At 41.6% G+C, this 14,167-nt stretch overlaps 1 long non-coding RNA gene across 1 annotated transcript; it reads right to left on the reverse strand.

Annotated features, from left to right (window-relative positions):
* Nucleotides 1-3,761: 3,761 nt before the first annotated feature.
* On the reverse strand, nucleotides 3,762-12,930 carry LOC134353373 (uncharacterized). Its single transcript, XR_010019601.1, has 3 exons — nucleotides 12,787-12,930; nucleotides 11,897-11,983; nucleotides 3,762-3,930 (listed from the first exon to the last, which is right to left on the reverse strand). It is a non-coding gene; the product is annotated as an uncharacterized LOC134353373 (long non-coding RNA).
* Between the last annotated feature and the right edge of the window lie 1,237 nt (nucleotides 12,931-14,167).

Below are 14,167 nucleotides of genomic sequence, written 5' to 3' on the forward strand. Positions count from 1 at the left end.
TACATTAAGGAAACCAGCTTCTTCTCTGTGGATTCCATCTTTACTTGTCACCGCCTCAGTGAAAAGCGAGCATAATCAATGGCCCCATCCACTGCAGACATTCTCTCTTCTGCCCTCTCCTATTGGACAGAAAATAAATCAAAAGCCTGATAGTACCTATAACCAGGCTTAAGGATAACTGCTACCCTCTATTGTAAGACTATAGGATAGTCCCCTGGTGCAATAAGGTGGGCTCTTGACATCATAATCTATCTCATTATGATCTTGTACCTCGTTGTCAGTCTGCACTGCACTTTGTCTAAAGCTAATACATATTGTTTTACCTTGTAATCGCTCAATGCACCATATAATGAACTAATCTGTGTGAACAGTATGCAATTCAGGCTTTCACTGTACCTGTACTTTCGTGTACGTGACGATAATAGACCAATTCCAATTCCAATTTCATAAGGATGTTTTATTGTCTTGGTGGCTGTGGCAATTATATTTTAGTATAACCCCTTTCTTAAAAAAAGCAGGGATAATAAAATTAGGAGAAAAGAATGCACTGGAGTCTGGAAATATAGTCAAGATTTAAAATTTGCATCATCTGGAGGATCTATGCTTTGAGGCATCTTAGGGCACTATTGAACGGGGAAGTCTCTTTATTACAGGGAAGGGTTATTAAGCTAAGAGGACTGGAAACACAGACCGCTACGTACTCAATTTTAAAAGTCTTGGAGAAAACTTAACTGAGACTTCACTTTTGACACTGCATCCACCAGAATTTCCTTCCACCTCACACTGTCCATACCTCTTCTCTAGCACTACTGTATATTTACTAACTTTGAGGAGCAATATCAGGGCCAATCAATTCCAGCATTCAAACCCAAGTGAATGATATACTGCTGAACATAATTAGTAAATAAGATCTCGGTCCTCCCTTTAAACATCAAGAATTCTTTCAACATCATCAATATTGATTTTAATTTACATGCAAAAAAATTATATTTACAGAAAAATAGAAAATAAAGAATAGAGATTAAGACATGTTCCAAATTAAGGATCTACAACAATAAATTTGAAGTTTGGAAATAAGTTATGTGTTTCATATTCTTACAGAAACCATCCTTCATTAAGGTATTCTGAAGCTTATAACAAAACTATGTTATTGCATGTCTTCCTGCTATTAAATGACCTGAAAGTTTTTTTTAAGATTAAGTTTATTTGTCACATGTACCTCGAAACATTGAAACATGTAGTGAAATGTGTCATTTGTAACAACAACCAACACAGTCCGAGGTTGCGCTAAGGATAGCCCTCGTGTCTCACCATGTTTCCAGCACCCACATAGCATGCCCACACCTTACTAACATTTACCCTAACCTGCATGTTTTTGGAATGTGGGAGGAAATGAAAGCATTTGAAGGAGATTTGCATGGTCAGTGAGGGGAATTAAACCCTGATCATTGATTGTTGGCACTGTAAAGTGTTATGCGATCTGCTACACTACCACGTCATATCCTTGTCGGTATAAACTGGGAAGCTCAAGGTATAATCAAGCAATCAAACTCCATAATATGAAATAAATTACGGACTGCTTTCTCCCAATTGTGAGAGAAAACTTTCCAATTCTCCAATAGAACGGAGGAAAATTAGTCTGTAATGTTACTGTAAATGAATAGAAAATTAGGAAGGCTCTTTTAATGGTGTGGAAATTATCCCTACACAATGTTCCACTGTGCATGTGCCTAGGTGATCTATGAAGTCCAGGTACGGAAACATGAACATGGATTCACTATCCTGATAAATACCCAGCTCAGACATGTGCTGCTGATAAAGCCAGAATTACAGCAACAACTCATGTCCTATCTGAATTTATGCTTTTACAATGACCCTACAAAACAAAGGCTGTCTGTCTCATCAAGTAGGCATAAAAATCTAGTGGAATGATATTGAGGAGCATGATCTCCTAGCCAATATAAACCTGTCAGTTACCATGAAAAGACTGATCTCCTCCTTATCTCCTCCTTCATTGCCTATATCATTTAACACCATCATTCCCACAATCCTCGTTGAGAAGTTACAGAACCTGGGCCTCTGTACCTTCCTTGTAATTGGATCCTCAACTTCCAAACCGGAACACCACAATCTGTGCAGATTGCTAATAATATCTCCTTCTCGCTGATGATCAACACTGGTGCACCTCAGAGGTATGTACTTAGTCCACTGCTCTACCCTCTCTATACCCGTGACTGTGTGGTTAGACATAGCTCAAACACCATTTTTAAATTTGCTGATAATCCAACCATTGTTAGCAGAATCTGAGATGGTAACGAGAGTGCATACAAGAGCGAGAAATACCAACTAGTGGAGTCGTGTCGCAGCAACAACCTTGCACTCAATGTCAGTAAGGCGAAAGAGCTGATTGTGGACTTCAGGAAGGGTAAGACGAAGGAATACATACCAATCCTCATAGAGGGATCGGAAGTGGAGAGTGTGAGCATTTTCAAGTTCCTGGGTGTCAAGATCTCTGAGGATCTAACCTGGTCCCAAAATATCGATGCAGCTACAAAGAAGGCAAGACAGCGACCATAAATCATTAGGAGTTTGAAGAGATTTGGTATGTCAACAAAAACACTCAGAAACTTCTATAGATGCACCATGGAGAGCTTTCTGACAGGCTACATCACTGTTGGTATGGGGGGGTGGGGGAGAAGCTGCAGTGGGTCATAAATTTAGTTGGCTCCACCTTGGGTACTAGCCTACAAAGTGCACAGGACACCTTCAAGGAGCGATGTCTCAGAAAAGCAGCATCCATTATTAAGGACCTCCAGCACCCAGGGCGTGCCCTTTTATCATTTTTATCATCAAGCAGGAGGTACAGAAGCCTGAAGGCACACACTCAGCGATTCAGGAACAGCTTCTTCCCCTCTGCCATCCAATTCCTAAATGGACATTGAACCTGTGAACACTACCTCACCTTTTAAATATATATTATTTGTTTTTGCACAATTTTTAATCTATTCAATATACATCTACAGTAATTGATTTTTTTCTTCTGTATTATGTATTGCATTGAATTGCTGCTGCTAAGTTAACAAATTTCATGACACATGCCGATGATAATAAACCTGCTACTGATTCTGATCATATTGCCATGTGTGAGATCTCACTGTGCACAGTATTGCTGCTGCATTTCCTGATCTCTAATAATGACTAAACTTTATTTGCTGCAAAGATATCTTGAGGTTACTAAAGATATATTATTTTCTCTTGTAAAAGTTTCTGGCTTGTTTGATTATTACCTTGATAATAATAAAAACAAAACCGTGGAATGCAAGCTATAAATTTAGAATCTTTAGACATTTCAAAATTAAACAGACACTTTATGAGAAAGTTATCTTTAGCAAGTAACAGTTCCCAAAATGACTATCATAACATTTTGTAGAAAGATTGTTGCTTTACACAGAGAATGAATTGCAGTTCAAGCCAAACCTTGATATCTGACCTTCATTATTTCCCTTAAACTGGCAGAGTAAGAGCACATGGTTTGTGTTACTTTGTTCTTTACTGCAGTTATGTCTGATTTCAGACCATACGTGGAATTTTGTGTATTAGGACATCATTGCCTGTTCAAACATTGCCAATCTTTTTCTTCACAATGAGCTGTAATTATCCTGGGTTTCTAATCAATGAATGGATTTAGGAAGTTAACTCAGTATGTTCAGGGACAACACAAACTGGAGATCATCCTGTTCCCTCTTGGGCATTTTTCCACCTTAAGTTTTATTTTTTACACAGAATAAATTATCTTTATTTCGTGCTGTTGCTTTATGCTATGTTGCTTCTTCCACGCACCAGTGTGCATGTGCTCTCAGGCAAGATGGTCAGTCAGGTGTAATGGCTCCAGTTTTTCCCAGTGCCTGCTATAATCAGGCTTTGGAAGTCCTGCAGGAAACAATCAAATTATTAGGATAACAAATATTATAGTGACAGATACTGGCAGCTGAATTTTAACTTCCAACATGCTGGAACAGCAGAAGCGAAGACAAAAAGAGATACATTGTTTATGTGATCTGCTTTAACTGAGTAACTGTGTTATTATTTCCAGATTTGCAAACCAATTAAACTGGAGAGACATGATGACAACTCACACAACTCCATTCAGCACTGCTATTTAAATATACGTGGAATACAATGGACTTCGCATGAAGAACTCAAAACCTTAGCTGCAATATTTAATGCGAACTTCGATTCAGTATTTCCTTGCGGTATTCTTGTGGAGAGTGCAAGGGCAAAAAAAAATTCTTTCAGCATCATAAAAAATGTGTACTGGAGGTGAGCAGCATTGTGATCCCCATTCTTGGATTCACTGAGGCATGCAGTTCAATAATCTCATCAGATCAGTTACAAGTAAAAATTGTACTAAATTTGCCGATATCTTAATGTATACATTACCCTTTTGCTTCCAAATGCCCTCTTAAGTTTACTCCAGCACATCAGACTACTTCATACAGCTCGATCCACTTCTTCACCATTACCTATCACTATTGATGTTCAAACTCATCCTCTTGTAGTATCAAACCTCTCCCTTATGGACATTGTCAACAAACCTTCCCATGATTAGTTCCACACATGCCAGGCTAGGAGGCCAAGAATTAATGGAGCTGATTGGAAATGGGCCAGAAAATTGTGATGGCTGATAGAAAGCTCAAGGTTAGTCATGCAGTTTGAACGGATAAGGTACATAAAATGATCACTCCATCTGATTTGGTTTTCATTGAGCATAAAAAATGATTCTATGTGCAGAATGGTATATTAAATTGGAAAAAATACAATAAAGTCCCTGTTTGAGATTCTAAAAAGTGGGGAGGGCAGTGGTAAGATCACTGGTTCAGCATCTCCTGACCTTGCACAGGAAAATGCTATGCGAAGGGAGTTGTATTGATGGAAATGCAAAAGGGAATCATAGAGTGTGGTAGAAAACAAAGGAGAGGGAACAGTAAGAATGGTTTGGTTTTCACCTGATAACTCAAGTGAAACAAGTAGCAATAAAAGATGGAGATGTAGTCAGCAGTGGAGAATCTTCATTGAAGAGTATAGGACTGGCCAATCAGTTCAAATGGATTCCAGTAATGAATGTTGAGGGGTTGTAATGAATAGGGCATTTAATAAGACCATAAGACATAGGAACAAGATTAGGCCATTCAGCCCATTGAGTCTGCTCCACCATTCCATTATGGCTGATCCCAGATCCCACTCAAAGGAATACACCCGCCTTCCTGCCTTTGATGCCCTGACCCATCAGGAAATTATCAACTTCCTCTTTAAATATACCCACAGGCCTCTTTTGCAGCCTGTAGCAGAGCATTCCACAGATTCCACAGAAGTTTTTTGACTTCTCCAGTGCGTACAACACCATCCGCTCTGCTCTGCTGAGGGAGAAGCTGACAGCGATGCAGGTGGACGCTTCCCTGGCATCATGGATTCTTGAGTGCCTGACTGGCAGGCCACAGTATGTGTGCTTGGAACACTATGTGTCCGACAGAGTGATCAGCAGCACTGGGGCTCCACAGGGGACTGTCTTGTCTCCCTTTCTCTTCACCATTTTGCACCTCAGACTTCAACTACTGCACAGAGTCTTGTCATCTTCAGAAGTTTTTGGATGACTCTGCCATAGTTGGATGCACCAGCAAGGGAGATGAGGCTGAGTACAGGACTATGGTAGGAAACTTTGTCACATGGTGTGAGCAGAATTATCTGCAGCTTAATGTGAAAAAGACTAAGGAGCTGGTGGTAGACCTGAGGAGGGTTAAGGCACCGGTGAGCCCTGTTTCCATCCAGGGGGTCAGTGTGGACATGGTGGAGGATTACAAATACCTGGGGATACGAATTGACAATAAACTGGACTGGTCAAAGAACACTGAGGCTGTCTACAAGAAGGGTCAGAGCAGTCTCTATTTCCTGAGGAGACTGAGGTCCTTTAACCTGCCGGACGATGCTGAGGATGTTCTATGAGTCTGTGGTGGCCAGTGCTATCATGTTTGCTGTTGTGTGCTGGGGCAGTAGGCTGAGGGTAGCAGACACCAACAGAATCAACAAGCTCATTCGTAAGGCCAGTGATGTTTTGGGGATGGAACTGGACTCTCTGATGGTGGTGTCTGAAAAGAGGATGCTGTCTAAGTTGCATGCCATCTTGATCAATGTCTCCCATCCACTACATAATGTACTGGGTGGGCACAGGAGTACATTCAGCCAGAGACTCATTCCACCGAGATGCAACACAGAGCGTCATAGGAAGTCATTCCCGCCTGTGGCCATCAAACTTTACAACTCCTCCCTTGGAGGGTCAGACACCCTGAGCCAATAGGCTGGTCCTGGACTTATTTCATAATTTACTGGCATAACTTACAGATTACTATTTAACTATTTATGGTTCTATTACTATTTATTATTTATGGTGCAACTGTAACGAAAATCAATTTCCCCCGGGAACAATAAAGTATGACTATGACTATGACTATTCACTGCTCTCTGGTTAAAAAAATTCCTCCTTACCTCTATTCTAAACGGTTACCCCTCAATTTTGAGGCTGTGCCCTCTAGTTCTGGATATTCCCATCATAAGAAACAAACTCTCCACATCCAACCTAACTAGTCCTTTCAACATTCAGTAGGTTGCAATGAAATCCCTTACATTCTTCTAAATTCCAGTGAGTACAGGCCCAAATCTGCCAAACACTCCTCATATGTTAATCCCTTCATTCCCTATGGTTAGGCCACACTTAGATCCCCCCCAGTTCATCTACCAGCCCCGACTAGGAGTTAAGGATGCCATCGTCTACCTGCTGAACCGTGTCTACGCCCACCTGGACAAGCCTGCGAGCACTGTGAGGGTCATGTTTTTTGACTTCTCCAGTGCCTTCAACACCACCCGCCCCGCTCTGCTGGAAGAGAAGCTGACAGCAATGCAGGTGGATGCTTTCCTGGTGTCATGGATTCTTGAGTACCTGACTGGCAGGCCACAGTACGTGTGCTTGCAACAGTGTGTGTCCGACAGAGTGATCAGCAGCACTGGGGCTCCACAGGGGACTGTCTTGTCTCCCTTTCTCTTCACCATTTACACCTCAGACTTCACCTACTGCACAGAGTCTTGTCATCTTCAGAAGTTTTTGGATGACTCTGCCATAGTTGGATGCACAAGCAAGGGAGATGAGGTTGAGTACAGGGCTATGGTAGGAAACTTTGTCACATGGTGTGAGCAGAATTATCTGCAGCTTAATGTGAAAAAGACTAAGGAGCTGGTGGTAGACCTGAGGAGGGTTAAGGCACCGGTGAGCCCTGTTTCCATCCAGGGGGTCAGTGTGGACATGGTGGAGGATTACAAATACCTGGGGATACGAATTGACAATAAACTGGACTGGTCAAAGAACACTGAGGCTGTCTACAAGAAGGGTCAGAGCCGTCTCTATTTCCTGAGGAGACTGAGGTCCTTTAATATCTGTCAGACGATGCTGAGGATGTTCTATGAGTCTGTGGTGGCCAGTGCTATCATGTTTGCTGTTGTGTGCTGGGGCAGCAGGCTGAGGGTAGCAGACACCAACAGAATCAACAAGCTCATTCGTAAGGCCAGTGATGTTGTGGGGATGGAACTGGACTCTCTCACGGTGGTGTCTGAAAAGAGGAAGCTGTCCAAGTTGCATGCCATCTTGGACAATGTCTCCCATCCACTACATAATGGACTTGTTGGGCACAGGAGTACATTCAGCCAGAGACTCATTCCACTGAGATGCAACACAGAGCGTCATAGGAAGTCATTCCTGCCTGTGGCCATCAAACTTTACAACTCCTCCCTTGGAGGGTCAGACACCCTGAGCCAATAGGCTGGTCCTGGACTTATTTCCTGGCATAATTTACACATTACTATTTAATTATTTGTTGTTTTATTACTATTTAATTATTTATGGTGCAACTGTAATGAAAACCAATTTCCCTCGGGATCAATAAAGTATGACTATGACTATGACTATGACTATGACATTCCCAGAATCATCCTCATTAACCTCCACTGGACTCTCCCCAATGACAACACATCCTTTCTGACATATGGGGCCCAGTACTGTAGAGAATACTCCAAGTGTAGCCTGGCTAGTGCCTTATAAAGCTTCACTATTACATCTTTGTTTTAGAATAGAACATTCCCTTGAAATAAATGCCAACATTGCCTTTGCCTTCTTTACCACAGACTACCTGTAAATTAACCTTCTGGGAGTCTTGCACGAGGATTTCTAAGTCCCTTAGCATCTCTGAAGTTTGAATCTTTTCCCCATTTAGATACAGTAATAGTCCGCAATATTCTTCCTTTTACCAAAAATGCATTATCGTACATTTCCCAAAACAGTATTCCAATCTGCCACTTTTTTGCCCATTCTTCCAATTCTTCATATTTGTCTAAGTCCTTCTGGTCTGCAGTATAGATTAGTACAATATGGTGGTAGGTTTCCTAGCCCTACTATGGATACTTGTGTAGAGACTAATGGAGTTTATCCTGAAGACTGAGTTAAAAAATAATATCTTCATTCCCCCATATTAATTGGCTGATTTAAGCTCAGTTTATTAAATGAACACGGAATTAAAAACTTATCTATAATAATGTTGCCATGAAACTAATTGGCTTAATGGGAACAAAAACTGTCAGTACTGTCACTCTAGTCTGTACAGGATTTCAGACCCAAAGTGATGTGATTGACTATTGCCTCCTTCTTAAATTGTCTAATATGCCATTTCATTTTATTAAGTAGAAAAAGGAAAGGTACGCCACATCCGGAGTTTTTCCGGTTAGTGGACGATTTCCCTCCATGCCTCTCTGACGTGGTGGGGAGCTGCGTAAGAGGCAAGTTACAGCAATGGTTTTCCGTTGCCTTCTGCCGGGTGAGTTTGCAAAGAGAGCATGGATGGAAAGCGTGCAGGGGAGCCGGCTGGCTGGATTCGAACTCGGGACCTTTCATCCCGAAGTCCGACGCTGATGCCTCTACGCCACCAGCCGGGTCTTATAAAAAGAGTAAGTCAGACATGCTTCTTGGCTTTGACCTATGCATCAAACATGAAAGAGAAAATAACACACCTCACTGAGAAGCATCAGACCATTGTTTACGCACCATCACCAACCTCATCAGATTCAGGGATGACTGCTCTTCCGCCCCCAACCACACTACTCCCCAGCCCCATGTTACCCATTTTTACTTCCTGCCTAAGATCTACAAACACAGCTATCCTGGTAAGTCCATTGTTACTTCTTGCTCTGCCCCACTGAACTCATGTCCTCATATCTCAACTCCATTTTGGCCCACTTGGTTCAGTTCCTTCCCACCAACACCACTGAGTCCCCACCACTTCAACAACTCTCAGTTTGCTGGCCCTGACTGCCTCATGTCTAGCACCTGTATGCCTCCATCTTCCATTTGGTAGAGCTCAAGGGTCTTCATTACTTTCTTCATAACAGACCCAAACAGTTCCCCTCCACCACCATTCTCCACTGTCTGGCAGAACTAGTACTCATCCTTAATCTCTCGTTTGGCTCCTCCTATTTTGTCCAAACCATCAATGTAGTCATGGGTATCCGTATTGGCCCTAGCTATGCCTATGTGGAAACGTCCATGTTCTAAACCTTCACTGATAATGCTTATCAACTACAATGATAACTGCATTGGTGCTGTTTCCTGTACCTGTACAATGCTCATCAATTTCATCAACTTTGCCACCAACTTCCACCTTGCCCTGTAGTTCACTTGGTCCATCTCCAACATCTCTATCAACTTTCTTACTCTCTGTGTCTCAAGCTCTGGAGATAGATTATCTACCAACATATTTTACAAACCTACTGACTCCTAGAGTTACCTTCACTACAACTCTTCCCACCCTTTCACTTTCAAGGATGATATTTCCCTCAGTCTCCACTGCCTCTATTCTCATGCTCAGACTTTCCATCCCAGGATACCTGAGATGTCATCTTTTTTCAGAAAAAGTGTTTTCCCCTCCACTGCTATCAATGCAGCCTGCACCTCCTCTATTCCCAAATGTTTTCTCTCATCCCATTCCACCCACCTCACATAACAAGGGAGGTTTCCCCTTGTCCATACCTATCACCCCATGAGCATCCAGATCCAATAGAATCTTTTTCTGCAATTTCCGCTATTTCTGACTGGATCCCACCACTAAGCAGACCCTCCCCTTCCCTCCCTGCTTTGCAGAGGGATTGCTCTCTTTATTACGTCTTTGTCCGCTCTTTTCTCTCCCACCAATCTGTCTCCAGACTCTTATCCCTGCAACCATCCTAAGTGTTACATCTGCCATTCAGGACCCCAAGCAGTCCTTCCACGTGAGGCAGTGCTAGCAACTTGGCTTCCGCTACATCAGTGAGACCCAACGCAGATTGTGGGATTACTTCTTTGAGCACCTTCTCTCCCTCTGCCTTATCAGCCAAGATCTCCCAGTGGCCAGCCATTTTAATGTCACTTCCCATTCCCACACTGACATGTCTGTCCATGGCCTCCTCTACTGCCAAGATGAGGCTAGATGCTGATTAAATGAACTACACCTCATGTTCCATCTTGGTAACCCTCCAATCTGATGGCACCATCATTGATTTCTCTAACTTCTCTCTGTGTCTCCACCCCTTTTGTTTTTCCTTTTTCTCCCCTAACATTTTCCCTTGTTATTCACTTTATTTCATGGGTTACTGTCCTCTCTTGTCAGATTCCATTATGTCAGCCCATAACTCTACCACCTATCAACTCCCAGCATCTCACATAATTTCCTTCTGCCCATTCCCAACCTACTTATCTTCCCCCTTTCTCCTGGATCTACCTAGCTCCTGTCAACGGGGGCTCCACCCCTCTCCTACCCTTTCATAATGGCTTCTGCCCACTCTCTTAACAGTTCCAATGAAATGCCTCAGCCCACAGCATTGACTGTTCATTTCCTTCCACAGATGCTGTTTACCTGCCTAGCTCACTCTGTGTATGTTGCTTTTGATTTGACTGTACAAAGTCTTGCTCACTAGTCTTGGATCATAATGGCTGAGCTACACCAAAAGCCATCCAAGCAACAGCGTGATTTATCCGTACTTATTGTAATATAAACTTCAGCCAGCATTTAGCCCTTTTTATCAGTGTTGCTTAGATTGTTATGTCCCATCTGAAGGATGGATTTGCAAGAGATGGCAACGGAGTGGTTTGCAGTCAGAAAGGTGTGGGCCTAGGAATCTTTAACAGTGGCTATGGCAAACTTTAAAATCTCATAGTGACAGTTCAAACTTGACTAAGAAAATACGTTACTGTTTACTATCTCCGCATCCTCCTTCCTCTCACCCCATTTAAGTGGATGAGTCAATGTGGAGTATGTTTTGGAATAAACACTGGGCATAAGATGAGCACAAAATGTATGCTGGACAGGACACTTCAACGTGCATCAACTGAGAGATCTGGCCAGTTCTATGAGCTACAATGTGTCATTGGTAGATTGTAAGAAAAGCAACATTCATGGAAAAATTATAAACATGAGAAAGTCCGCAGATGCTGGAAATCCAAATTAACACACACACACAAAATGCTGGAGGAACTCAGCAAGCCATCAGCATTATTAAAATCAATAAACAGCCCACATTTTAGACCGAGACCTTTCTTCAGAACTGGAAAGGAAGAGGGAAGATGCCAGAATAAAAAAGGTGGGGAGAGGGAAGGATGATGGCTAGAAAGTGATAGGTGAAGCCAGGAGGGTAGGAAAGATAAAGGACTGGAGAGAAAGGATTTTGATCAGAGATGAGAGTGGACCATAGGAGAAAGGGAAGGAAGCGAGGACCCAAGAGAAGGTGATAGGCTGATGAGATATAAGAAGCTGATGGGAAAAAAAGCTACCTTATCACTTCCACATCGATTTACTCATTGCAGATCCATGATACTAGGAGAGGTCATTACGCAGTCCTTGTGGAGAGTAAGTAATTTCTGCAGACAGGTAACAACTTTCATTATGTCATGTTGCACAACACCAGGCTATCGTGTGACTTCAAGGATTATTATATTAAAACATTACTACAGGAATTCCTCAAGACAGTGTACTGAACTTTGCTATTTTCAACTGCTTTATCATTATTCTTCTCTCTAACATAAGGTGCAAGTATTTGAAAATGACTGAAAGATGTTCAATTCCATTGGGAACTCCTCAGATATTGAAGTAGCCCATACTGTCATGCAAAAAGTTCAGTGATATAATAATCTCAAAAATTCCACTTAATGACCAACTCAAAAAAAAAAGCTTATCTGACCAATTCCTTTTTTTATTGAACAGCATTGTTACCAACAATTCTAACATCTGGGAGATTATCATTTAACATTGAATTCACAAAACCTTCCAAATGAATAATTAATTTAAAACAGCAGGTCAAAAGCTGCTTAACTTTTCAGAAATAAGTTAATTCTGACAGAGCAAAGCATTCCTCCACCTACATGTAATAGCACAAGTACATACTTAGATACTCTTCATTTGCTTTGCTGAGTGCATCCCCAAGAATGCTCGAGAAAGTCAACACTGCTCCAGATAAATCCACCCACTTGATCAGCAGTGCATCCACCCGTCTATTTCAGCAGCTTGTCAACGTTTCCAGAACACCACAATTTAAGCTACCTCTATCGCCTGAAGGCACATTGGAAGACTATTAATTTCAAGATGCCATTCAATACACTTGGCATCCAAATTCACTGGATTAGAGATTTGAAACACAAAGCACAGTAATTGAAAGGTAACTCACCAATGTTTCAACTCGGCAAGCAGGCCCAGTAGTGCTAGCCTCACCGATGAAGCACACGTCCAGTAAGGGTGATGTAAGATATGACAGAGGTGTTTAGGATCATGGAATTAAATAGGGTAAACTAGAAAGTAGCTGCTCTCATTCACAGAAGCTGCAAGGAAGAGGAACAAAGTTTTAAAATGAAGCACCGAAGATAAAGGAAGAATATGAGGAAAGTCATTTTTATGCAAAGCATGTGATCATCCAGCATTTACTACCCTGTGAGGATGATTCAAAAGGGAAGTAGAGGGAAATTAATTTAAAGAACAATAAGGAAAGAACAGCTGGCTGATTCAACCCTAGAATCCTAAAATAATTCTGTGATTCTGTGAGAAGTTCAGCTTAACATTGCACAGCAGACTCCTTATGTCGAGTGGCAAATCCTGCTCCTATGTCTTATGGTCCTAAGGACTGAAGCGTTTGTACTATGCTGTACTGTTCTATGTTCAGGAATTTGACAAAAATGACAGCTCACTTGTTATTGAATAGGAGGATTGCTGATGAGAGTGGAACCACATATCAGCCTTTAGAGGTGGAATCTCAAAAGAATATCTTTTGGAAAAGAAGAAAATACATGGGCCACTTAAAACAATCAACAGTTCAGGAAACTGGATTTTAAAAATCAATTAACACCGTGCTATTCATTATCAGATAATTCTCAGCTTTAAACAGCCATGAATGACTCTATTCTTATTGTCGTAGAATCTTCTCAAAAATTCATGAAGAAAAAGTGCCAAATGATCTTAGAAGTAAAAGCCAATCAAATGAAGAAAAAGGAGCAGAAATTCATCCTTATTTGTTGTAAATATATAAGTATTCTTTATTATACTCAACTTCCAAAAGTTGCTTTGCTGCCTTTCATAGAACAAGCAGAGTACTAGGTGTCACTCTTTTTAAATATTTTTTGCAAGTATAAATGTCTACCCTGTTTTTACCTTATTTACTTATTACATCCAGCCGGTGGTGTAGTGGCTTCAGCATTGGACTTCAAGATGATTGGTCCCTAGTTTGAACCCAGTTGGATCCTTGCACGCTTTCCATCCATCTGTGCAAGGTTGAGTGTTGAACTAGCAACTCAGACTTGTAAAACACGGACAAATGCTACAAGAATGGCAAAGATGCCACCTGATGCACCACAAGGTGCAGAAAAGGAGCAATAACTTATTACATGAATAGTGTATAAAGATTTATTCATAAAATATAGACCCATTCTTTTTCAATGTTTTCTTTTCTCCAGAAGATGCTCTGGTCATGGGTTAACTTGTTGGCTGCTGTTTCAAAGGAATTGACAGTCATACAGTTACTACATCCAGCGACAAATCAAAAATGCCATGTGGTGGAC

This window comes from Mobula hypostoma, chromosome 10 (genome assembly GCF_963921235.1).
Source record: "Mobula hypostoma chromosome 10, sMobHyp1.1, whole genome shotgun sequence".
In the NCBI taxonomy this organism is placed as follows: domain Eukaryota; kingdom Metazoa; phylum Chordata; class Chondrichthyes; order Myliobatiformes; family Myliobatidae; genus Mobula; species Mobula hypostoma.